The 26251-nt window shown below is 48.3% G+C and overlaps 1 protein-coding gene and 1 long non-coding RNA gene across 7 annotated transcripts in view; one reads left to right on the plus strand and one right to left on the minus strand.

The window, feature by feature from the left end:
- The window catches only part of KCNJ6 (potassium inwardly rectifying channel subfamily J member 6), a 256311-nt gene that overhangs the window by 196132 nt on the left and 33928 nt on the right, over positions 1–26251 (plus strand). The window lies entirely within an intron of this gene.
- LOC116659287 lies at positions 7043–13626 on the minus strand. 5 transcript variants are annotated; one of them, XR_004314699.1, is made up of 5 exons: positions 13405–13626; positions 11872–12009; positions 10796–10924; positions 10313–10428; positions 7043–9694 (listed from the first exon to the last, which is right to left on the minus strand). It is a non-coding gene; the product is annotated as an uncharacterized LOC116659287 (long non-coding RNA). The 5 variants fall into 5 exon arrangements; XR_004314685.1 differs by having other exon boundaries at positions 10313–10924; positions 13405–13624; XR_004314639.1 differs by having other exon boundaries at positions 10313–12009.

A 26251-nucleotide genomic window follows, 5' to 3' on the forward strand; every position in this document is an offset into this window, starting at 1 on the left:
GTTCATCTCCTCCAGTAGGTGTCAGAAAGTTGCTCTGCAGTCAGGCAGACCCCAGCTTCTTCCAGCAGGCCTGTAACCCAGCTTTTGCACCTATCAGAAAAGCAGAGAGCGAGCCTGGGTTTAGAAGCCCCCTGCAGAGGGCTGTCACTGAGCTGCAGGGAGCAGCATCGGTCCTGTGAAATTGACCTCGTGTCTCCTAGGAGGTGGTGCTGGCTACAGTTTTGCAAACTCTCAGAAGTTTCCTCCTGTTACAGCACTAAGAATAGTTGGCCTTTTGCTTAGCAGTTGATTTCCTTTTATGTGGCAGATGCTGTAATTCTGTAACTAGCCAGGTCCCCCTCGTGGTTGCAATAATGCCTAGAACGGTACGTGCGGTGCCGGGAGCAGGGCTGCGCGCCGTGTGGTGTGCGTTTTGACGATGCCTCATGCCTGGTGCTTTTTAGGACCCCGTCCAAGGTGACGCTCTCTTCCCTCCATCATGAGGGTTGCTGCTAATAGGCTCTATGTACGAGTCGGGCAGAGCTGCCGTTAAACACACCGCAGGCTTGGCAGCTTGAACAGCACTGACTTCCCCGCGGTGCTGGAGGCTGGAAGTCCCAGATGGAGGTGGTGGCAGGTTCGATTTCTGGTGAGGGCTCTCTTCCTGATTTGCAGGCGCCTTCTCCTTGTGTCTTCATGGGGCCTTTCTCCTTTGTGCTAAGAGAGGAAACTCTCTCCCTCTTCTTAAAAAGACATCAGTCCTATGGGATAAAGGCTGTATCCTTATGAACACATTTAACCTTGGTTTCCTCCCAGCAGGCCCTGCCTCCCAGCACAGCCACACTGGGGCTTGGGGCTTCAACATGTATTTGGGGTGGGGGGCAGGCAGGAACACAATCGAGTCAGTAACACTGTGTACACCGCTGGCATCCCCATGGACCACGTCAGAGAAATAATAAAGGGATACAGTGTTGGCATCCTCACTGAGAGTCTGCAGCCTTCACTCCACTGACACCCAGAGCACAGACACCGCCAAGCATGCAACTTGGCTAACTGGGCTTTATCTAAAGTTACAAAAAGCAAAATCCACTAAAATGTGGCTCATTCTTCTATAATCAGGCAGTCTGGAAAAACCCTAAAGTGTCCCATCACCCCTGCCTGGAGCCACCCCGTCACTCCTCTCCCTATGGAGCTCATTGTCGCTGAAGGTGCCATCGGGTGGGAAGGTCATGGGTTTGAGCCAGGATGCTGCCCCGTCCTGGCGAGAACCCCCCGTGTAAACACTCAGCAGGGCAGCCGTGGGTCTCTGGCCACCCCTTGGCAGAAAGGAAAAGCCTGAGGGCACACGGCTACCTGAGGTTGGAGTCTGGGAATGTTGCATCTGCCCTCTAGCTTCCGGAACCTTCTCTGCACTTCCCTTCCAAGCCCCTCAGGCAGGAAGGGTGCTGTTGGCCGAGCGGCCAGCACAGCACAGAGCAGCATTCATCTGTGGCTCTGGGAGCGCTGTTTCAGCTCATGCAGTGGGGCATCCTGTTTTTCTTTCCAAATTGCTTATTGATTCATTTTGAATTATCAGCCAGGCTGTGTCACCCACCCTCCCACGATCCCTCCTGCCAACAATAGTCTGAGGGGCTCAGTTCTCAGGGCCAGCATGCCTGCCCAGCAGAGAGGCCTGAAGACCCAAACACAGCTTCTGCCCTTGCATTCAGCAGCCCTGGCATCTCCTGTCCTGCCCCAGAGCCATGCAGCCACCTCACCCCCCACACCTACTTCTTGCCCCGGGGTTTGGCCATTTGGACCAGGGCTGTCGTTTCCAAGCCATCACCCAGGATTCCATCCTTGAGCACTCATCCATCACAACCCCGTCCTACCAGCTCCTTCATCCTCCAACTCAGTCACACTCCTGGGGCACGCTCCCCTCCTTGTGAAAGAGGCATTGGAGACACTGTCCCCCAACCTGTGATGCTAATCAAGAGACCACAGTATATACATCCCTGCTCAGGTGTCACTGAACTAGTTGTTGCTTGAGTGCTGTCTAAAACATCAACCCTGGCCTCGAGAAACGAGAAGACACCTGCGACATAGCACTTGGCACCATCAGTATTAGAAGGAAAAATGATCACATGTAAATAGTTGGTCTGATCGATTTCCAGATTGGATTAATTTCCTGCTGTCTGGTTAGAGAGCGTCCCGGGAATGCTTTCTCCCTACCCAGCAACCCTTTTAATTAAAGCCAGAAAACAAAATGGAATGTAAACAGCCTGTAGCTGGTCATGGATGAGACAGGGTCGCTCACAGAATCAGTTTCCTGTGGTTACTGACAACACAAATAAAGACTGGTATAAAAAGCTACCCCTTCTTGGCATCTATATTAAGAGCAAAACTTAACATATCTAATCCAGCCCTTTTATTCTAACTTGAACTAAATAACGATTTATTTGAGGGAAGTGACTTTAGAAATTTGGGCTAAATAGATGTTTCCTCCACGTGTCACCAGGTGATTGTGGCTCTCAGTGGGAGAGCTGTCTCTTCGAGAATGTCAGATTGTCAGGACTCTTCCTCTTTGAAGGTGACTTGTAAGAGCTCTCTCAGCTTTCTGATTCCTTCCGAAGCCAGGGTCTAAACTCTATTTCAGAGAGAGAAAGAGGCTTGACGCCTTGCCCCAGAGTCCTGTCAGAACTGGGAGAACGTGGTGCAGACTGGCCCCACATGCCCATCATTTTCCTGGTTTTTCTACTGAAATGGGAGGCAGAGATATCAGCATTATTCTCATAACCAGGAATTGAGATTGAAGAGGTTATGCTTGCTCCTGTCTACTTTAAATCAACGAGCTTTAAACACAGTTTGAACCCCGCATGCAGCTCCTTGGGAATTATTCTGAAAGGGGAAATTAAAAAAACACTACATTTATTTCTCAAAGGGAGAGGAAGTTGAAATACAAAATTTAAATGGGAACGTGGGTGCCTCTCAGTGTTCTTTAATCTCTGGAAGTGGCCACATGTATCAAATGTCAATGCCACAAACCCCAAGTAACTATCAAAGTGTGTTAGAATCTAACCATGTCAAAAATTGCTTGTAATAAGCAATCAGCTGAGGGTACAGATGTCTTCTTTTAGTCACATAGAAAAACATCGCAGAAGACATATTTGACCCACAGTGATAGATCATAGCCAAAGTGCGTTGAATGAGTGAATAAATTCATATCTGCACCACTGTTTAACTTAATGGGTCCTTCAGGGTCCATGGAGTTCTAACGGGGCTGTGCTTTCCAGGTAAATACAGGTGTGCTGGTAACTATTCAGATCCTGCCCCTGCCAGGTGGCCTCCGACCATGTCTCACTACACCCCACGACATTCCTGATCTCGACTCATGCCAAAAACTGAGCAAGCACAGTGGGCTGAAGCTCTGCCCGGAGGCCATTCCAGCCAGAGGCAAAATCTTGAACTGGGGGCAGAACAGGACATCCGGGAGGAACTCTTCAGAAGTCAGCCTCAGCTGGTGCTCCCACCCAGGGGACACGAACTCCTTCCAGCTTCCAGCAAGAGCTGTGAGGCTCCACGAAGGTCAGCAAAGCAAGCAGTCAGCCCCCAGCTTGGTGGCCCAACTTTTCACTCACATTTAAGGCAAATAGTGAGAAATGCAGGGTCAGATCTGAGACACTGCCCACCCCTACCTCACCTGTCCAGCTGCCCCTGCAGCAGCTTAAGGGGCTGGTAAACCTACACTCTCAGCCTCTGTCTCCACCCTTCCTCCTCAAAGATGCGGCTTAAGGATGCTTGGCTTGAAACTGACAAGTAACTTGAAGCTTCACCATGAATGCATTACTCTGATCTATGCATTCTCGGTAACCAGGTCCCCAGAATTCCAGAAAATATTCACAGGCCATTGGCAAAGTCAAAAATCTTGAGGTTTCCTAAGATTCCCAGAGCAGAGACCTTATATCCTACCAATGTCTGTTACAAAGGCAAACGCATGTAGCTGCCCTGTAGACCATGGCTGAGGTTGCAAACTTACCCCACAGTTACTCCAGGGCAGACAGACATTTTATTCAAAGTCTTATGGTTGACAGTCTTTGAACTTGTATAAATTTTTATATAACATTATAACATATATAATGCAATATATAATATTATATATTATACATATATACACAATATGTATACCTACAATGCATATATTTAATAATATTTTCACTACAATTGAGATATATTAGTTCAGGATATATACAAAGACTCCCCTTTGACCTCTAGCATGCTGTCTTTGAATCTGATATTTTAGCCAAGATTTCCACCCATTATGTCACTATCTCTATTAGACACCTTTTCTAAAACTGTAGGACTAAGAGCAAATACTTACTGAGCAACCAAGTCTGGTTTCTAGCCAAGTGTCAGCATAGCCAGGTGTCATTCATGCATAATCTCAGGTATCTTATCCAACACCTGTGTCCCTCTTCCCCACTTGTTTGGCCATCGGAATTCAATATCCCAGGACGAGCCTTGCTGGTATTAAAGGAAAGCCAGAGCAGTTGAAGCAGTAAAAGCAGATTTTAATCAGGAACTATTACAACAGGGACAGGAGAAATCTCAGCACAGAACTGGGCTCAGTTCCAAATACAGTAGGGACAAGCAGGGACTTACAGCCAAGGCGGTTGAGGGGAAGGGATCGGTGGGCGGAGAAACACTAACAACCAGGCAAGGGGCCATTCTGACCAAACCCACCGACCAGGATTCCTGCTGAAGGCAGGCCAGGGCGATCAGACAGCATCTAGGGAGCGGTGAGGACGAGGAATCGGATCAGATATTGAGGGCGATCAGATTTCGAGCGGGGGATGGGGGTTCTGGCTAAACAAACTTAGCAGGAATTTTGCTAAAATTGGGTGATGCAGAGACAAACACAAAAGTCCAAAGGTCAGGGGCCTCATTGAAGAGAGGGCTCAGAGGAGTTTGCCTAAGATTGGGTCAGGGAGAGTCTCTGTCACCAGTGATGGGTTACATTACATGCTCCGTTAGGCTGACGGATGAGGGTGAGGTTCACCACGAAAAGCTGTGGACCTGTGATCAGAGCATGCACTCGCGTCTTGACCTTGCCCTGTCCTTGACTAAGACACCTGGTTTACCTGGATCCCCTGTTCTTTTATCTGATGGGAGGGGTAATAACCTGCATGGCTTGGTTCTGATGATTACTGAATGAGATAAAAGAGCTTAGCACAGAATCTGAAATATAGTAGAAAATCGAGGGGAAAAAAGGTTGCTTTTTAATTCTTATTTTTATTGACGTGTAATCATTCTATATCTCTAGTGCTCAGAGGTTCTACTCACCTATAAAATGACAGATGGTTCAAATTTCTAAAAGTGTCAAGTTAGAAAAAGCACTCATCCTCCTTATTCAATGGCAATTTTTTCGTAGGTTGAATCTTGACAGGTGAGGTGGGAATTCTGTCACACGTAATTCAGATAACGGGAGAACACCTTGGCTCTAAAATAATCTTGAAAGGAAAAAAAAATACAAACCTGTCTGCTAAGCCCTTACCAAAAAATCAGCTTAGATAAAGACTGGAGATGTCTCTATTTCCCATTCAGGTGTTCCAGACCTAACACCGGTCGGACGAGAGGGACGCCTTCTGTCTTGGGTGGTAGGGCTCAGTGAACAGCAACAAATATTTAAGTCATCCAGAATCATTGAATATGCTCTAAATCAAACCCCCAAAAGACTTTGCAATTACCTGACACTTGTTTATCTGACAATTTGATAAACCTAGATTCCAGAATCCAACTAAGAACCCTAAGTGAGGAGAGAAATGCAACCACAAGAGACATCAGTGTCCACCGGCTAAACCTCGTGCAGTTCAGCACAGTAACTAAGGCAGACATGAGGACAGGCAGAAGACAGGATGTAAAAATAGGCACTTTCTTCTGCTGTACGGAAGAAAGATGTTTCTTTTTCTAATAAGGAATCCTAAGAAGCCTGGTTGACTGGATTCCCAGACCAGAGCAGACCCAGAAGTGGTGAATGAAGGCGGAGATGGGTTTGCACCTGCTAGCATGTGGAGAGCAGAGAGGTGAGGTCTGGCAGCGAGAGAGGAAAGCCCAGAGCTACACAGCCAAGAAAAAGAGCCCAAACGTGCAGCTGTTGGGCACCGTTCCTGCGCCTGAGAGCAGGTCTGTGTCGCAGGGCAGCACAGGATTTCAGGTTTCAGCAAGATGGCTGGGGGATGTGAGAATGCATTTAGATTACACTCGGCATGGTCGGCTTGCAGGGAAAGAGGGGTGTTTGCCACACTGCAGAAGAGTTTCTGGCTTCAATTCAGAAGCCTTTATGTATTTACAATAAGGAGAAAACCTCGGGCACTGGAATGTCCACCCTGCGGTGTGTAATCCCATATTGCTGATACAGGGGCTGGGACCCAAGGAGCCATTAGCCTTCCTGGCTTCCAGTAGACATGTTCCCAGCCCAGGCTGTCCCAAGCAAGGATGCTCCTGCCACCCTGCTCTAACCCAGGCCTGCTCCGGAAGCCCTTCTGAGGGCCAGGGCGGTGTGAGCAGATGACACCCTCCGTCCGAAGGGGCCGCCTTGGGTCCTAGGAGGTACCCTGCCCTCTGGGGGCCACAGGTCCTCTGTGTTAGGGAGGAACAGCCCACTGTGGCAGCAAATGGCCATCCTGGGCCTCACATTCTTCAGAAACGAGCTTTATTTGGCTGAGTATTCTTAGGAGCTTGAATTCTTCTGCCTTCAGGAAGGGTATGCTCTGGGTTTCCCCACAGGGCCCCCTCCTCGAAATCTCCCCACCCCACACTCATCCCCTCCCTCCCCAGCCAGTCTGTGTCCCGGCCCCTGGGCGCGCAGGAGTCTGAGGCCTGTGACCCTTGTGTCCTGAACATCATGTGACAAAAGAGAGGAGGCTGTGGACATCGAAAGCAAGAAACAGGTTCAAGGCATGGTTTTGTTTGTTTGTTTGTTTTTAGATTTTTTTTAATTGAAATATAGTTGATTTACAAGGTTGCATTAGTTCTGGTGCACAGCATAGTGGTTCAGGCACACACACATAGATTCTTTTTCATATTCTTTTTCATTGTAGGTTATTACAAGAAATTGAATGCAGTCCCCTGTGCGATGCCTTCAGACCTTGTTGTGTATCTATGCTGTATATAGTAGTTTGTATCTGCTAATCCCAAACTTCTAATTTGCCCCTCCCCACCCCTTTCCCCTTTGGTCAGCACAAGTTTGTTTTCTATGTCTGTGAGTCAAGGCCTGTTTTTTAAATCATAATCATTCTTTCCCACCCAGACGAGAGGCACCGACCGCAGTCCTCCACCCACACAGCCAGCTTGACTTGGGTGATGAATCTCTCATTTGCTTCAGTCTAAAGCAGTTAGATTTTGCCTGTCACTGTCCTCAGCTGTGCATGTTAAGAGTTGCCCAGAGCAAAGCCATCTGATTGCCAGGGAAGGATCAATTTCTGCTTCCTCGTTTTTTTTTTCATTTTCATCTCGATGTTTTTACTTTAAAAGTGCTAGTTGCACGTGGTAAGAAATTCAAATAGCATAAAAGAATATATAACAAAAACACATCCCCGGCCCACCCTCTCTTTGCCAGGGCCTCTCCTGGAAGAGATCTGCTCACAGCCCGTGGCATGCCTTCCAGATACGTTCCATACTTACTCAAGCATATGTCCATACGCATTAATACATATTTATATTGTGTTGCCCAAATGGAAACATACGTTTTTGCCCATGGTTGACTGCTTTTCTAAAAATATAATGTATGTAAGTATTAACATATTCTTTTTAAACTGCAAAGTAATATCCCATTTTATGGGTGTCTGCTCATTTGCATAGCTAGTGCTCTGCTGATGAATATTTAGATGGCTTCCTACATTTTTTTCCATTACAAACAACACTGCAAGGAAACTCTTTGATTTCCCTAAAATAGAATCTCAGAAGTAAGATTGATGGGCGAAAAGAGGATATGCATATTTTGCTTTTAAAGATGCTGCCGAATTGCCCCCCAGAGGTTGTGTGGATTCACAGCCCTCCCTCCAGAGGGGCGCGGGCCGCACGCACAGACGTTCACCCTCACTGGAGGCAAACAGCTCACTGATCTTTGCTGGTTGCGTGAGAGAAAACGAGGCGTCATTTACATTTCTTAGAGTGGAGTTGAGCATTTTTTAATATATTTACTGGTGCTGCTTTCTCTGCCCTTTGCCCATTTTTTTTTTCAAATGGATTTTTAGCTTTTTCTTCTTGATTTGGAAAGTCCTGTTTTATACAAAGAAAATTCACCCTTTCTTCATCACGTGCCATGCAGATGCATGTTTCACAGTCTGTCCTGTGTCTCATGGCTTTCTTTGTTAATGATATTTTTATTCTTTTACCTTTGGCCTGAATATTTTTATAATGGTTTTATTTTATGTAGTGAAACTTACCAATATTTTTCCTTATGAGATCCTAGTTTTGTGCCATAGGCAAGCTCATTTTTCAGGAACACAAGAGTAGAGTTAGTCTTGCCCCTATTCCTATGTTACTAACATGAAATGACTGCCTTGTTTTCCCATAGTCCTTTTAACAGTCTAACTTTTAGACTGAGATCTTTGACCCAGCTGGACTTAGCTGGGAGCCCGCTTGCATTTCACTCTGAATGACTTCCTGGTTGTCCTAACACTGCCCACTGAACAGTCCATTCTTTTCTCCGCTCACTTGAATTCTCATACTTCGTGATTTTGCCTGACCATCCTCAGCAGAAGAAAACACAAATCGATAGTAAATATTCCTGATCTTTTGGTTTTAGTGACTGCTTCAAATATCAGTCTGAGCTCCTCTAAGCTGCCTGTGCCCACATGACCTTTCACAGTTGTTATTGTTGAACTGTGTCCCCCAAAACTGAGAAGGTAAAGTCCTAACTCCCAGCACCTAAGAATGGGGCCTTATTTGGAAACAGGGTCACTGCAGACGTAATTAGTTACAATGAGGTCTTACTGGGGTACGATTAGGTCCCTCATCCTAACCCAATATGGCTGCTGTCCTTATAAAGGGGGAAATTTGGACAGAGACACGTGCTCCCTGAGAGCATCATATTAAGGTGAAGGCAGCGATCAGGGCGGGGTGGGGTGGGGGGATGTAGTGCATCTCCAAGCCAAGGAAGGCCAGAGAGGGCCAGCAAACCAGCAGAAGCTAAGGGAGATGGTCTTGCAAAAGACCGTCCATCACTGCCCTCAGAAGAGACCAAACTGCAGACACCTTGATCTCAGACTCCGACCTCCTACCACCCCCATCAGGCTTTGAGATTTCCTTCCCTCTTCTGCCAACAAATAAGCATGCCAAGCTGGGAAAACAGGCCTTGAAGAGACAGTGCATCCGAGATTCCTCAGCTGAGAAGTATGGTCTGCAGTGTATTCACTGAACTGCAGCAAAGCCAATGGGCGCAGAGGAGGGGAGGTGGGAGGAGAAAGATGATGGTTTCTGGGAACCCTGAGGAAGAATTTAATCAAAGCTGCTCTCTTTAAATACTGTTTTTCAAAAAGCAAGAACCTTGAAAATCCGTCCAGGAATGGGGCTTTCTTGACTGCCACGTCTCTGGGCGTCCAAGCCATGGCTGTCCCCGGGGGATCCACACCTGCGACACTGGCTCCATCTTTTCCCGCAAATACGACTTTTCTTTCAGGCTTGTTGGGGTGTCTATGTGAATTTTTGGCGATGTCCTGTGGCTGATTTCCTCCCTCTGGGAACACACAACAGAAGAAATTATCATGTAAATCAGGATGGTGATATGATCCAGGGGACACATGTTTCCAGGAATGTTGCCCTCGCTTGACGCCAGAGATGGAGCGCAGTGGGTGGGCGCAAGCTGAATCTACTTGGAAAGGCGGGCTGGGCGGCGGAGCTCTGACTCGGCCAGAGAGTGCCGTTCCCGAGGGTCTGCTCCTTCATGAAGCATCCCTGCCCCTGCTCCCCACTCGCTCCAGAGCTCCCGAAAACTGCTGGGCTTGCAACACCTTCCTGGCAGGCTGCAGGGGCAGACAGGCGCCCTTCTGTAGTTCTCAGCAGACCACTCGGGTCACTGCTCAGGCACCAGCCCATCTGTAGGGGGTAAATCGGTGACCCCCTAAAAGATGAGTTTATGCCCTAAGCGCCAGTCCCTCTGAATAGGGCCTTATTGGAAAGAGGGTCCTCGGAGATGTAATTAAGCAAAGAATTCCAAGATGTGATCATCCTGGATAACCCACGTGGTCCCTAAATCCTGTGACAAGTGCCCTTATAGGAGACAGAAGAGAAGAAGGCACAGAGGAAAAGGCCATGTGAAGACGGAGGCAGGGACGGGAGTGATGAGGCCACAAACCAAGGAACATCTGGAGACACCAGAAGCTGGAAGAGGCAGGAAGGATCCTCCCCTAGAGCCCGCAGAGGGAGCCCGGCCCTGCTGACACCTGGATCTCAGACTTCGGGCCTCCAGATCTAAGAGAGAAAACATGCTGTTCTAAGCCACGCAGTTTGTGGCGATTTGTCACAAGATTTGGCAGCCACAAGAAATTAACACACCATCCCTCCGAGTAGCCCTCCCCTTCTGCTGTCTCTAAAAGGACATCTAAACAAATAGTATTTGTGGAATAAAGGGACCAGCAAGACAGAAAAGCATCAGGCCCAGGGCAGTCCCTCAGCATGTGGGCACACCAGACCTCTTTCCCCTAAATAAAGAAATAGAGCAGCAGGTAGCCGTCACCATCAACAGACAGCCATGGGACTCCGTAGTGGGTGAGCTCAGTGGGCCTAGGCGGCTGCCCAGAGCCCCAGCCTTCCAGAAACCACCACCCCCCCCCTTTACCTTCTCTTCGTTTTCTTAGCTTTTTCGTTGTTGCCAGCTGACTTCACTCGCATAATTCACCAGCCACGTAGACGTTCACAGAGAGAAAGTTTAATGAACAGCAAGACGAGAAAACATTATATGTGTTTCCTTTTAGAATCAAAAAAAAAGGTTATAAAGAATCAGACTGAGTGCAGACATTCCTAAGGAAGCAGGGCCTCTAGGGACAGATCAGAGTGAAGCCAACAGGCTTCTGTCAGAAGCTCCTGATCAGATTACAGGTTTATATTCGGCTCAGGGCAACACAGGATCCTGCACTAAATTCACTGATAAGCATCCATCACTCTCCTCTCAGACCGAAACCAATACAGAACCATCCACAGAAGATGGAGAGAAGGGCCCAATCAGAGAAACTTAGCCAGTTATCAAATTACCACCTGGCTGTTTCTAGATGATCCTTCACTTCAGTTGCATTACCCCTGCCAACACCTTGGGGAATTCCTCCACTAATTTGAGAGTCTCAAGTTGTTGCCTCCAATGAAGAAATGCCAGGAAAAGTCAAGCATCGAGAACACTCAACCCCTGGAGAGTTAGAGAGACGAGAGGCAATCTGGGCCTTGGCATTCTTATTTCTGAGGGGGCCATGGGACTACGTGCTAAATCTACTCTTTGATATGTACCAGGGAGATTTCTTGAAATTGCTTAGAAATCTTGCCATCAGCCCTAGGGAGTCACAGCTCCCTCTGCAACCAACATGTTGCTCACCCCAGTGCCCCTGATGGGAAACTCTGCAGAAATCTTCCAGTAGCAGTGGGTCCCCCTCTCGAGAGAGAGAATGGACTCTCCAGTGAGCACTGAGGTCTCAGAGGTGTGGGTTGAAAAAGCTCCAGGAAGGGTCGTGGAGATGGTGGCTGCACTGTTCTGTGCAGTAGGCATGTTAGTCTGGGCTCTCCGGAGAAAAAGAACCAGTGGGATAGGGATGGGTGGATGATAGATAGATAGACAGACAGACAAACAGACAGACAGGTAATAGCTAATAAATGGACATAGATAGATAGAAGACAGATAAAGACATTTATTATAAGGAACTGGCTCACATAGCTATGGAGGCTGAGAAGTCCCGCAATCTGCAGTTGCCAAACTGGACACTTGGGAGAGCCAGTGGTGTAGTCCAGTCCAAGTCCAAGTCCAAATCCAAGTCCAAGTGCAGAGGCAGGAGGAGACCAACGTCCCAGCTGGAAGACAACCAAACAGAGGAAGCAAAACCTCTCTTTCTCCACCTTTTTGTTCTATTCAGGCCTTTAACGGGTCGGGTGAGCTCCACCCACGTTGGGGAGGGCCTTCTGCTTTACTCAGTCCACCAATTCAAATATGAACCTTTTCCAGAGACACCCTCACAGACACACCCAGAGTAACATTTGACCAAATATCTGCACACCCAGTGGCCCCACCAAGTTGACACGTACAATTAACCATCATGGTACGGATACCAAAGGTTTCAATGGCAGCCACGTGGGGCGCAGAATCGGCCGAGCAGCCGTGCTGTGGCTTGGGCAGTGACTGTCCTTGGAGACTGGTGCAGTCTCAGAACCTGAGCTGGGGGTGGGGGGCATGCTACAGGGTCCTGGGAAGCACAGGTCTGAGAAACAGCCCCGTCACAAGGACCGAAACGGGCAGGCCCTTGACGGCAGCCAAACGTTTGGGAAGCCAGCAGAGACGCTGTCACCATGCACGCTGGCTTGCCTTCCTGCAGGTGCCCTTAGTCAGTGGCTCGGCCGGGCGCCGGCTGATCGGAGCAGGGTCCCGCTCTCTGGTGAGCAGAGTCCCATCACCCTCACACACATGGTTCTTGGTTACATATTTCACTCTGATCTGTCCCGAGAGGACTTGTTTCCCCAGGAATTCCTACACCAAGTTGGAGTCTCCATATGCTTTTTCTCCCAAAAGGGAGAAAAATAAGTAAACAGCAACAGAACATGAGCTGTTGTTTATATGTGCTCCTGGCCAGTGGAGAAGCCACTTGAGAAAGAGTGAGTGGAATCTACATGTCTAGCCTTCGTATCTGAGACTTAAATTTTTACAAAGTGATTCTCTGTAGGTTATTTATTTATATACAAACATCTAGCTAGAGTCAAACAAGAATTTTAATAAAAGGAGTCACAATGTTAACTGGCCCTTCTGCTGACTCAGGGCTTCCTTGGGCACCGATGCCCACAGGTAACTCTCAGTTGCTTCAGAAATGAGTCATGAGGATGTTCGGTAAAGCCCTGTACGGTCAGTAGATAGGGTTTTTTCAACAAAGTCTAGGAGGGGTGTGAGTTCGGCATGCTGGCTCACTGCATAAGGCAGCCAGGAGAAGGCACTGAGACCAACGGAGCTCTGGGCACAGACGGTCCTCCCACAGTGACCTCACTCCCCTTCCTTCACTCCCTCACTGGCCAGTGGACACCCTCACCCTCGTGCTGGGTTTGGGTTGCCAGATCTCACCAGCTGGTTAAGATGAGGGCTGAGTCCACCTTCCCTTCACCCAGCAGGAACTCTCCTTCTTCCCCACTCTTCCACCTTTGCCCCAAATTCATGCAATTACTACTAATAAAGTTAAAAATAAGTCGCATTGACTGAGTACTTACTGCATGCCAGGCACTGTTCTCAATCCTGTGTATGTACAAATTCACAAAATCCTTACTCCTCTACAATGTAGACATCATTATTATCACCCTAATTACATGGGTGAGGAAGCAGAGGGAGATTTAATTAACTTGTCCGAAGGCACAGAGCTTCTGTACTGGTTCTCTGTTGCTGCACAACAACCTGCCTCTAAACCCAGTGGCTGAAAACAGCAAATATGTTTCTGTAAGTTAAGAATCAGGAACTGCTTTGCTGGGCGGTTCTAGCTCAGGATCTCTCAGGGGCTTGCAGACGCAGCCAGGGCTGCAGTCTCCTGAGGGCTTGATGGGGCTGGCGGATCCACATCCACATGGCTGTTGGCTGGAGGCCTCAGTTCCTCCCCTTGTGAGTCTCCTTACACGCTGCCTGAGTGTCCTCACAAGGTGGCAGATGGTTTTCCCCAAAGCAGGCGGTCCAAAGAAGACAAAGGGAAAGCCTCAGTGCCTTTAGTGACCTCATCTCTCAAGTCACACATCATTACCTCTGCTTTTAATTAGTAGTTCTAAATGAGTTACTAAGTCCTGCTTTCCTGATAAGCCCTGCCACTATGAGGTTGTTCTGACTATCCACTAAGTTAGCCAGCGACTTCTCTCTGGTCCCATAGGACTTTGTACATAGCACTCAAATTGCATTTAACATTTTGTGAATTTGCACCCTCGACTGGAAGGATATCTCTGTGAGAGTAAGGTCTGTGGGCCAGGCAGACAGCAGGCACTCCAAATGTGTGTGATGAGTAGATGGATGGACAGATGAATGGATGGGTTGTTGGCTGGTTGGATGGATGAAGTGATGGATGGGTGAGTGGATGAATGTGTTGATAAGTAGTTGGGTGGGGAGATGGAAGGATGGATGGATGGATGGATGGATGGATGGATGGATGAGGGTTGGATAAATGATTGGATTCATGAACAGTTGAGTTGGTAGGTGGGTGGGTGGATAGATGAATGGAGACACACAGCTTCTGATATTATATAGCTCACAACGTTCCAATAAAAATAAGATTAACTATATAATCTGGAGAAATTTACTAAAGAAAAACATTATGGAAAATAGCCTAATCAGGATAAAACCATATGAAAAACAAAGCATAAAATTTTAATACAAACAACAACAAAATGGAAGGAGAAAGAAAGGAAGGGACAGGGGAAGAAATGAAAGGGCAAACAAAAGCACCAGTATTTTGCAAACCCAAAGATTTGGCTCCCTTGAGTAATACTGTTTTTTCCCCAACAGATTGAAAATAAACTGTCTGGGCCAACTTGCTCTCTGGGTAGGACACAGGCCGCGTGTGCCCAGTGTGCCACAGGAGCAGACCCAGCACTGAGCTGTTGCCATGGAAAAGCCATGGTCCCCAGGCTGTGTTTTCAGAAGCCCTCCCCCTCCCTGCCCCTGGGCTGTCAGGCTGCAGCAGTTCGGAGCTTGCCTTAAGCCACAGGAGGGATTGGTCCTGCAGTCAGAGGCAATAGTCCAAGGCCAGCAGGGCAGTGGGCACGCGTCATCCTGGCATCTGGGAGGAGGGACTGGAACCAATGATGGATTTCTGCCATTGGACAGACAGAGCTCCCTGCATAGCCTCAGCCTGGCCAGGAGCCAGGATCCCTACAGTCAACTTGGACCAGGACTGCAGTCACTCCTGATAAGGTCTCAGGTCCCCATGCTGGGGACAGTGGAGGTCGTGAAGGGGATGCAGAGCCACTGTGAGACCAGAGAACCCCAACAATGTGGGCAGAGCCCCTCCACTTTCTCCCGTGGTTCCTCAACCTTGGCCCCACTAATATCGGAGCTTCTTTGCTGTGGGGCCATCCTGTGCATCGTACGGTGTCTTGCAGCAGCATCCCTGACCCCCGCCCTCCAAGTGCCAGTAGTGCACCCGCCTCCCCTAGCTGTAACGATCAAAAGTGTCTCCAGAAGTGGCCCATGTCCCCAGGTGGACAAAGTTGCCCACTGAGCACCACTGTTCTGGCAGGAAGGTCGACCACTCTGCTTTCCCACTGTCCTGTTCATTCGCTTGTCACCTCCCTACAGGCCGGCCCTGGGCACAGCCCCTTCACTCACGTGACCCCAGCTGCCCAGGACCATGTGGCATGCCCACAGCCCTCGGTGGGGGCTCCCCTCTGAGGTCCTTCCACAGGACACTGAGGGTGTCCATTGCGTTCATTCCATAATGTTTTGTCAGTGTTCCACAATGATGTATCAGGTGCCCAGTGTCGGCTGGTAGCGGGGTACAAGGGTGACCAGAGGGCAGGGCCTGCCCTGGGGAGTTTAGAGCCCACCTGCCCACCATGAGCTCCTTGGGGTCACGGGACAGAGCTGGGACAAGACTTCCTCTCTTATCACGCACCCTCTTCTCGGGGCTGGAAACTTCTGCTCAGGGTGGGGCAGAGCGGAGGCAGCCAAGGACTGAGGCATCCCGGGGCTAAAGGCACCACCCCATTACACCCCTCCCAAATCCCGGGTCCAAGGAGAGATCAGGAGCAGTTCCTCCCGGAGGTGCTGGGGACTCCAGGACCCGAGGTGCAGCCCGAGCCGTCCCGGCGACAGCATCTTTCCCACCAGCGTTCGCAGTGACAGCCAGGTGCTCACTGTTCCGCAGTGACCAGAAAGCAACCTGGGCGGGCTCACCGTCCACGAAAGACATGCAGGCGCGAGCGCCACCTAGTGCTGCAGCGCCCACACAGCAGGCCTGGGAGACCGCGCACGCCGGGTGCCTGGCGGACAGTTTTTAAGAACTAATGCAAAACACAGAGAGAGACACTGCTGTCAGACACAGATAAGAACTATGCACACTTTAATCACACAGGGAACTATATTCAATATCTTGTAGTAACCGTTAATGAAAAAGAATATGGAAAGGAATATACGCATGCGTGTATATATGTGACTGAAACGTTACGCCTTACACCAGAAATTGACTTAACGTTGTAAACTGACTATACTTCAATTTAAAAAATAAGTTAGAATTAAAAGAATAGATAAATAAATAAAACCAGTGCATTCCCTCCCTGAAAAACATCCTTCGACTCTACCCCCTCCCTTGTCAGGTTTAATCTGTGCGTGTTCGTATCTCCCAGGCAAAGGCAGAGCCGTCAGCCCTGGGACTGCAGACGATGGAAGGAAAGAGCTGCGGCGTTTGCACTAACCCTAAGCCAAGCGCAGTAATGTGACAGCGAACAAAGCTGCTCAGGTCTCCTGGGCTCAGTCCAAGCCAGGCACTTACAACACGATGTGAAGGGTGTCCACTGAGTTAAGCCCCAGGCACCTGGGAGCTCCGGACAGGGCCGCCTGAGGCCACCCGGGAGCCCGGCGCGAGGCTGCCTGGGGGAGAGCTGCCCTTGCCTCTCCTTAGCCCTTAACTGAGCAAGTTGTCCAGATTGTATGCACCCATTCATTCGTCATTAATTGAGCACATACTAGGCAGTGTTCTCGGTCGGAGGCACGCAGCAGTGCGTGAACCAGGCCCCGCTTTCACGTGTTTGTGTGCGAGTGAGCAGGAGAGAGAAGCTCAGTGAGAAACTACGCGGGTCGGGGGGTGGGGAGGAGGGACGTGCACAAAGGAAAAGGAAACGGGGCTCTGGAGTAGGGGGTGGGTGTTGGGCAGGGGAGCCAGGGAAGGTCTCTCTGAGAAGGTAATGTTAGAACCTCCCGGGACAGGGAGAGTGGGAGCCACGAGATCGAAGAGGGAGAGTGTTCCAGGCAGAGAGAGCCTGAGTGCAAAGGCCTCGCGGTGAAAGGCAGCTTAGAGAAAGCGAGGAGGCTGGTGTGGCTGGTGAGGAGGGGCGTGGGCCGAGCTGGGGAGCGCGACACCCCTGGCACCTGACCCAGGAGCCGTCGTGGGCCACTGTAAAGGACCGCGGGCCTTTGCTCTGAGAGGGGAGCTGTGGATGGCGTTGAGCAAGGGGTGGCGAGATGTTACATGCGTTCTTAAAGGGTCATGTGGCTACTGTGTGAGCTGAGATGACCTAGGTCCAGGTTTGCCTGGGCGGAGGGGTCTCCCAGGAGGTGGTAGGACAGTCAGTGCTAAATCTGAGAGTGACAGCAAGGCTGGAGGAGCTGGTCGCCCTGGGCGTGGCTAGCGGCAGGCAGAGGGGGAGAGGCCTGCGGCAGCCATTCAGGCAAGAAGCGATGTTGGGGCAGTTTAGGTTGGAGGTGGGAGAGCCGCCCGTGAGCTCCATGTCTGCGCCTGGGCATGTGCAGGGGCTAGTGGGTTCTTCCCTGCCCCACACCCCAGAGCAGCCTGTTTTCATGTCTCCATGGCCCCTGGATGGAGGCAGACTTCACGTGGGTGGAATACACTGTAATCACTAAAGAGAAACCCCAGAGCTAAAAGTCTCACCATGAAAGCGGACAGGTAAACCCTGCTCTTCAGCCATCTGCTCTTCCAAGGCTCCTCCAAGTGTCTCCAGTGTGTAGCCGGGATAGGTCCCAGCAAGAGGCTCTTCCCCTTCTTGCCTCCACTGATCCACCTGGAAAACTCCTACTCATCCTTCAAAGCCCAATCCATCTTTTTTGAAGACTTCCTTGCAACCCTCTCACCCAGCAGACCCCTCCCTTCTCTCTGCCCACCTCTAGCCCTGAACACACCTCTAAAATGAATGCACCCATCTATCTGGTTACCACATATGTCAGGGTCTGCATCCTTGTGTCTGACCCATCCTTGCATCCTGGTGCCCAGCACAGCATCCAGTCCTTAACTGGTGTGTGATGAGTGAGTTGAATCCATCATAGAAACAAGTGAGCCCGGCCACTGGACCAGGAAAAGCACTGTTCTGGGATATGCCCTCATTTCTGAGGCTTGGAGATGATCCTGTGCCTGAAAAAGGAAGACTGTAGCTCCAGGAGGGAGGATGGATGAGCTGGAGAGAAGCCGGGTTGGAGAAGGAAGAAGAAGCAGCCATCTCAACAGCTTCTCCTGACCTCAGGAGCATCTTACAATAGTAGGTGCTCACCATGTTTTCAGTGTGCGCGGAGCTGCCAGCCTTCCTGCAGCCAGGGTCAGGCCACTAAGAGCATGGGCACCCATCCACTGGGAGCCTGTCCTCAGTGGTTCTCAGCCATGGCTGCATCAGAACCATCTGCTGAGCTTTGAGCAAACACTGCCCACAGGCAATGACATCAGAATCTCAAGGTGGAGCCCAGGTGCCAGTTCTTTTGAGAAACTCCCAGAATCTGCCAAGCACCCCCCACAACCAAGAATTATCCAGCCCCAAATGCCCTCGGTGTGCTGCTGCAGAACCTGACGTAGAGATACGAGGGGTGACCCAGAAGGAACTACCACTTACTGGCACTCGTTACACACTCAGCTCTGGTCTGGGTGCTTTGCCTCTGTTCTCATTTGATTTTTAAGGGAAATAAAATGAAAGAGGTACTAGCATTGTATTCTCATTTTACAGATGAGGGAAGTGCATCTCAGACAGGTAGAGGGACCTGCCTGGGAGTTGGATGTCCCAGCAGCCGTCTTAGCAGCTCCATCCCTCATCACACACCAGCCCCCGGGTCATGCCATCCCGCCCAGATCATGAGAGTCCAGCTCAGCCTAGGGTCAAAGTATCCAGGGTGGGGCTTAGCACTACTCAACAGGAAAGAAACCAAGACTAGGGGCTCTTGGACCCACAGAGGCTGACCTCCCCCATTCCCCAATCTACTCTTTGTACCCCATCTTCTCCCCTCTCCTCTGAGCCCCAACCCGGGCTGGAATCCCTCTACTCCTAATTGTGTGGTTTACAGAAAATCACTTAACCAGTGCCTGCCTCAGTCTTCCCACCTACGAAATGAGAATTAGTAATACCTTGCTCTCAGGTTCTCAGGGCGCCTTTGGGGTGTAAAATAAGGTCACACAGAAAAGCCACCAGCCGAGGCCCCGGCGTCACAGCACTGCGCTCGCTTCTGTCTCCTCCTTCCACGTGCCTCCCGTCTATTCTCTAAACTCAACGCATATGTCCTCCAGGAAGCCTTCCCAAACCACGTCTGACACTTCCATCCTCCAAATAACTAAACCACCACACCTTTAGCACGAATTCACACGTCGCTCTCAGCTGCTGTCCAACTCCGTCAGGATGTTTTGTTTCTTAGATACACTTTAAATTGCTAAAAGGCAGTAGACTTTGAGGAAGAAAATCGCCCGTGATGCTTGTTGGATGGGTGGCTGATTTCACCCAGCAGATGCTTGGATCCACCTAAAACCCTATTTTAGTTCTGTTCTGCCTCGAACCGCTGAGAAAGGCAGGAGGGGTTCGTCCTCCTAGACAGAGCTGTGTGAATCCCAGCTCTGACTCTTACTAACACCGAAGTGGCAACTCCCACCTTGAAATTAGGTGGAATAATTAAAAATTGCCTTCCCGCCTGGTCTCACGGTTTCCCTTTACAATTCAGAAGTACTTCTGAATCCCACGAGCTTTGTCTGCATCTTGCCAGTTGCTAAAGGTTTATTGGAAAACCAGAGTGAGTCATGATTACCTCCTCCCTGGAGAAGTGACCCGTGATGCTCCACTTTCCCCACCATGGACAGCCTCGTCAGTGAGGCTCTCTCGGGAACAACCTCCCCAACTAACACTGTTTTATGTTGCGCAATCCGTAACAATAATAGTAGTTACATTTATTCAATGCTTACTCCCCCAAGTGACTTCCAATCACCACTCCTCTAATCCTCACAAGGACCCCGTGAGGTTTGTATTATTGTATCCCATTCAGCAGATGACCAAACCAAGCCTTAAAAAGAGTCTTCTTTTTCCAGTCTCTGTACCATTAGAGTTATCTATCCCTTAAAAGTTTAAAAGAGCCCACAGTAGACCCACTTGGATTTTTCCTCCTGGTGTTTCCTTTTCATGAAGTCTTTCCACTACCAATTCAGTTTAATAGTTATAGGACTATTCAGGTTTTTCTATTTCTAGTTAAGTCAGTTTTGAGAAGTTACGTATTTTTTAGAAATTTGTCTATTCCATCTAAATTTTCAAGTTTACTGGTATAAATTCATATTTCTTGTTACATTTTGATATCTCAATGCATCTTTAGTTATGTACACTTTTAAATTCCTAATACTGTCTATTTAAATTATCTTTCTTTCCAACTGTGTTCATCTCATTAGGGGTTGGTCACTTTCATTAGCCTCCGAAGAGTCACCTACATTACATTATTATTAATTATTAATGTAAATCGATTACATTATTGTTTTCTCTTTCATTACTTTCTGCTCTTCACTTGGTTGTCGCTTTACCTCTTTTTCTTTGTATTACTTCTGCTACTTTTCCCCTTTAAAATGGATGTTTCATTCATTCATTTTCTGCCTTCTTTTTCTTATTCTAATATGACTTAGGGTTAATTTTCTAATTCTCTAGTTTCATCCCACAAGTTTTGATATGTAGTTTTCTCTTTATTGTTCAATTCCAAGAGTTATCTAAAGTCTATGATCTCGGCTCATTCACTGACAAATTATTTGGACGTGACTATTCCCAAAAGCATGGCATCTCACTCATCTTCCTTGGTTATTGACTTCTAATTCAATTTCATTATGGTTGGAGAATGAGCTGAATGATAGCTTCTTTGGAACTTATCAAGTCTTGTTTTCTGACTTTGTACATGGTCAATTTAACACGTACTCTGGGTGTGCTTCAAAGAATGCAGTCCCAGCCATTGGATGCAGCGTTTGACATGTGTTTGTGGTATTAAGCTTGTTAATTGTGTTCTTTGTGTAGATATATGTGTTCTCACTGATTTCTTGTCTGTTTAATCAAGTACTGATAGAGACTTCATTACGATAGTGAACGTGTCCATTTCTTCTTGTTCTATTTTGAAATATATAATTAGATGTACATAAATTTAGCATATTTATATCTTCTCATGAATAGAAACTCTTAGCATCATGGAGTGATCCTTTCATCTCTTGCAGTAATTTTTGCCTTAATCCATTTTGTCACAAACCCATATGGCTACAGAAGTGTTCTTTTGGTTACTATTTGCCTGATATACCCCATTCTATTATTTTCCTTCAAGCTTTCTGTGTTCTTCTGTTCCAGGAATGCCTCTTATAAACAGGATGCAGTTGAATTCTTTAAAAATTCAGTAGGATCATCTTTGTCTTTTTACCAGGAAATTAGTTGAGTGCCCTAGATCAAAGGTCTGGTGGTGCAGTGGTTACACAACTTTCCTGTTCACATACTCCTCAAAAATCTGGGCAGACCATTCAGCCTCTCACATAGTTTTAATTTGACATCTAAAATATTTATCATAAGTTGAAATTATTGCAAAAGATTTGGGGCATATTATAAGTACTGACATTATATAATGACTACATAATTCACTTAAATATATTTCATGAGATGTAAATATATAACAATTCAATAGCTATCATCCATTTTAAAAACAAAAAGCAAGCTTTTCTTCAAACGTCTGAAATTTTAGTGTCTTTTTCTTTTTTCTCGGACTCATATTTTCATTTCACCTCCCCTACAGAATTTCATTCTAGTGCATTACACTTTTTGTGCTTCAAAATCTCTTGATCACAGTATTAGACTTCTTTACAACAAGAACATGTATATAAATTTAAATTTGAAAAAACTCTTCTCATCATAAGATTTCAAGGATTAAATTGTTTTCTTCTAGACAGATATCATTACAACATAAGAAGAACACAAATGATCAAAATATAGGTACGTTAATTTGGGGTGAATAATTATTAAGTACAAAAGCAAAATTTTTTTAAATATACATCTCCTAAGGACACGGGTGGGGTTTTTATTTTTATGTGTAGCTGTAGATTACTATTACTTATTGGTAATCTGAGACAGGGATGGGCTTTACTTCCATCCCAATTTAGTGTCAGTTTGGCTACGAGTACTGATAAGCATTATTCCTATAAATACATAAATAGGGGTAGAATGGGCATCAATATAGCTTGTCACTTGGTTCTTCGAACTTCTTTGCAGTCATTTGTTTTAAAAATCATGTATTGATTAATCATCAAAAATTATGTTAAATGATCCACAAGCTGATACATGAATTAGGCCCTGCTTCAGTTTTGTCAAAAGCAATTCCTTAGAAACTAGCTACTTACAAAAGGATCCGTTACTAGTCATTCTAGTCAATCTCATTCTCAGTTTCAAAGAATTATACAAAGGTGGGGGGGCTTTATCAAGGCTGTTGCCAACAGTATTAGTAGCTAACACTATTAACTAGTATCAAGTTAATAATCAAAGTAATCAAAATTAATTATAACAGTTACCCTTGTAGATAGGGCTCTCTTGCAGCCCATTTTCCAAAAATTTTAGAAAAATCAAAATATTCATTTCAATAGATCTTTTCAAAGGAAAAGTTGAATAGGATACTCAGTAATTAAAATTTTGGCAATATTTAATGCAAATGGTTCCCATATAAGTCTGAATGGTGTCAAAGAAACTCTACAACACTGTGTTACCTCTGATGTATGGTACCTTCTCTCAAAGAGATCTGTCTGTGTTGAAGGTGGTGAACACGCAGAGGGGATGCTCAGAGGCCCGTGGGTCCACCCCGTGGGCCTTCTCCCAAGCCCGGGTATTTCTACCACAGGGAAGCAGACGAGACGTGGAGTCCTGTGCGTGTGTGTTTGCTGCTTAGGTGACATGAGGCACCACCATCTAAGAGTCTATGTTTTGTCCTCATGGGAACAGTACACGCTGTGGACATAGTAAGGGGTAGAAGGGGCAGGATGGCTAAAGGGAAGTTGGTACCCGTGTGCCAGCCCACCCTGCAACACATCTGGATTCAGAACCTCCCACCTGGCCCAGAACACCTGCCCCGAGCACTCCCCACCAGGGCGGTGCGCCGAAGACCCAGAGCAGCACCCAATTACAAGCTGTCCACAGTTCTGAGGTTTCTTATCGCCCCTTTGTCTCGGGCCTCGGGAGATCCTCGCACTCTGGGGCATTGATGCTGGTGAAATGTGGCCATTCTCGGTCAAGGGCAATGAGACCAATGAAGAGACTGCAGGTGTGTGTCAGGCAGATGCGTCCGGGAAATGCTACCTGGACGGCGAGGCTCTGCAGGTGACGCTGTGCGGAGCGGCCTCACCACAGCGTCCCCGCGGCCATCTCACTTCCCTCCCCGCTTCCTCTTCCTGCCTCCAGGGCTTCCCTTTCCTTCCAGCTTCGTCCTGTACTGGCACTGACATTTTTATCAGGTACCAGGCGTTTTAAGTGTTTCAGAGGGGAACAGTTTTCTGGTTGTCTATGCTGCCATACCATCAGAAACGAAAATGCTTGTGTAATTTTACAAAAGGTTTTGAGTCCTCACCTGTAGGGAAGGCGGGGAGAAGCCAGAAATGTACAAGATTGAATCCTGAAGTCGAAAACTTGGGCAAGTGTCAGTCAGCCTGTCCCTGATAGTCCCCGGCGGTCGAGGGTGATCGTGGTCCAGGCACTTAGTTGAGGCTGGAGACCACTGGCTCCTCTGAGCCCCATGGCAGTGCGGAAGCTGAGGCTGGAGCTGGCGCCTACCCTGGGGGTCCTGGGGGGTGGTTAGCCCAGGGTTCCCTGCCCTCGGATGGTCTGCTCCTACCATCCAGCCTCTGCGCTTTCCCTCTTTTGTTCCTGCCTCTTTCTCTTTCTCATGCTTCCCTTTTCCATCCTCATCGTCTCAGCTACATCTCAGACCTACCTGGGTACTTATAGCATCTCTAGGCATTGGGGGTCACAAAAGATCTGCCCCATATGTGAGGGGGTGGACACTTCCCCCCACCCCCACTTAGAACAAGGGCTTCGCTTCCAGTAAGGGCAACCCGAAAGCTGGGGCTCACTCCTCGAGGGTTACTCACACCTTTTGGGTTCACTTCTACGACTCATCTGGTGTCTAGTTCACGGTCAGGAATGCAGCTTCCCAGTTAACACATTTCTCTTGTGGAACAGTGTGATCTGATTCAACCATGCTGCAGCTTCCAGGAGTGTCTGGAAAAAAACAAAACCCAGGGACTGCCTGTAACTCATCCTCTGAGCTCCACCCGCAGTTCCAAAAGCCTCTGAGAACTAAGTTCTAACCGACAAGCCCTTACAAAGCGGAGAAGCACTGGAGGCCAGGAAACTTGATTAAAATGCATCTCGTTTGAGAAAAGAGTTAAGAGTATTCCCAGCTCAGTCTCTCCAGCTAATGTAAACACGGAAAACAAATTACTCACTTGAGGAGCAAGGACAAGGAGTTTTATGTTTTGAAGTGCGGGAGCCAACATTTCCAGACAGATACTTAATGTTTTGGGGGAGGCAGAATGGAGAGGAGATTGGCCTGGGAGTTGGAGGGTCTGAACAAGCCCCCAGGCTCTGCCATTAGCTGGCTGGATGGCCCGGGGCAGGCTGTCACTGCCTCTGTTTCCCCACCTGTAGCAGGAGGCACAGGAATGGCCTCTGAGCCTTCCATTCCTGATGAGGCAGGATTCTGTGCCGCAGAGAATTCTCTTGGCCTCAGCTTCTCTTCCCCTCCCACCAGTCCTGCTTCTGGTGTTCGCATTGTCTGGGGTGCCCCTGGGAATGAGCGCAGTATTGGGGTACATCTTCTCTTTCCACTCCTTCTGTAGACAAGCCCTTTCTGCAGGGCTTCTTAAACCATCAGAAAGTTGCACACAAGCATCACTTCCGCCGGCCTGAGGCAGCACTCTAGCGAATGAAAAACTCTTCTCAAACGTTCTGCACTGCAGGGATTTTAGGACCAGTTTTATGCGGCAGAAACATGATAGAGACACTCGTGCACGTGCGAAGGCATTTCCAAGAGATCTCGGTTTTCTCATCCAAACTAAATTACAATGTCATGCTTGTCTTCAGGGTCCAAACGCTTCTGTCTCTCCCTTTAATTCACTGTGTGTTCCTGCCATGTGCTTGCGATGCTCTGATCTCGCTTTATTTTCCACTTAATCTCTAAAATGAACGTCCCTGTTACACCATGGCTGGTATGAAATCAGTTAATTGGGCCCTTACTGCAGACAGCCACGTCCCCTGCCCCCACCATGTTCAGAGCAATTCTGTGCCACGTGTAATAAAGTAATCTGTAAATAATTACAGAACAGAAATATTTACCGTAAATATTAAGAGAGAACACTCGAGAGAGACAAATGAGTCTCAGAGCTCAAGTCCAGTCCGGCCTGGTGTGATGAACTTGGGTGGCCAACAGATCTGAGTTCGAATCCCCACTCACCACTTCACCCGCTTGCAAGGCAATCTTGGGAGAGATGTGGTCATAAAACATGGGTCTGAAGCTTGCTGTTTCCCCAGCAAAGGCACTTCACGTTGCAGGGACTCCTTCAAATCAGGTGGGTCAGTTTTGAGAAATCATCACTCTATTTAACTGTCTTTTCATGATGACCTCGTTTAACTATCTTTCCACCAGAAATGAGACGGCAAAACTACAGGAGTCTGATTTTCACCAGGTCCAGAAAGTTAGGGGAGCCCCTCTGGTTCATTATGGTCATCCTGCTGGACCCTTGCCCAGCAAACAGCGTCCCCTGAAAGGAAGGAGAAGAGGAGGAAGACAGAAGAGAGTCCTGTGTTCCCCATCGAGCTCAGGCAGGTTCTCCTGCTGCTGATGGAGAACTGGGGCTCTTCCTGGGGGTGCTGGGGCAGATCTTCAACCATCTCAGAACTACCCACCCCCGTGTCAGAAGTGCCTCCCTGGGGTCCCAGTGGCTGGGCCTCATCCCAGGCCCCTCTCTAAAGTTTATGGAGCCAGAGCAGGAACACAAGTGGAGCCCCCAGGAAACACGCCTCTTCTCTCCTGTCTCCATCTCTCAACTCAGCCAGAGGGGCCGTGCAAGTTCACCCATCAGGTGTGTCCAAGCCCAGGGGCCCCACACAGTCAACTCTG

This window comes from Camelus ferus, chromosome 1, assembly GCF_009834535.1.
Source record: "Camelus ferus isolate YT-003-E chromosome 1, BCGSAC_Cfer_1.0, whole genome shotgun sequence".
In the NCBI taxonomy this organism is placed as follows: domain Eukaryota; kingdom Metazoa; phylum Chordata; class Mammalia; order Artiodactyla; family Camelidae; genus Camelus; species Camelus ferus.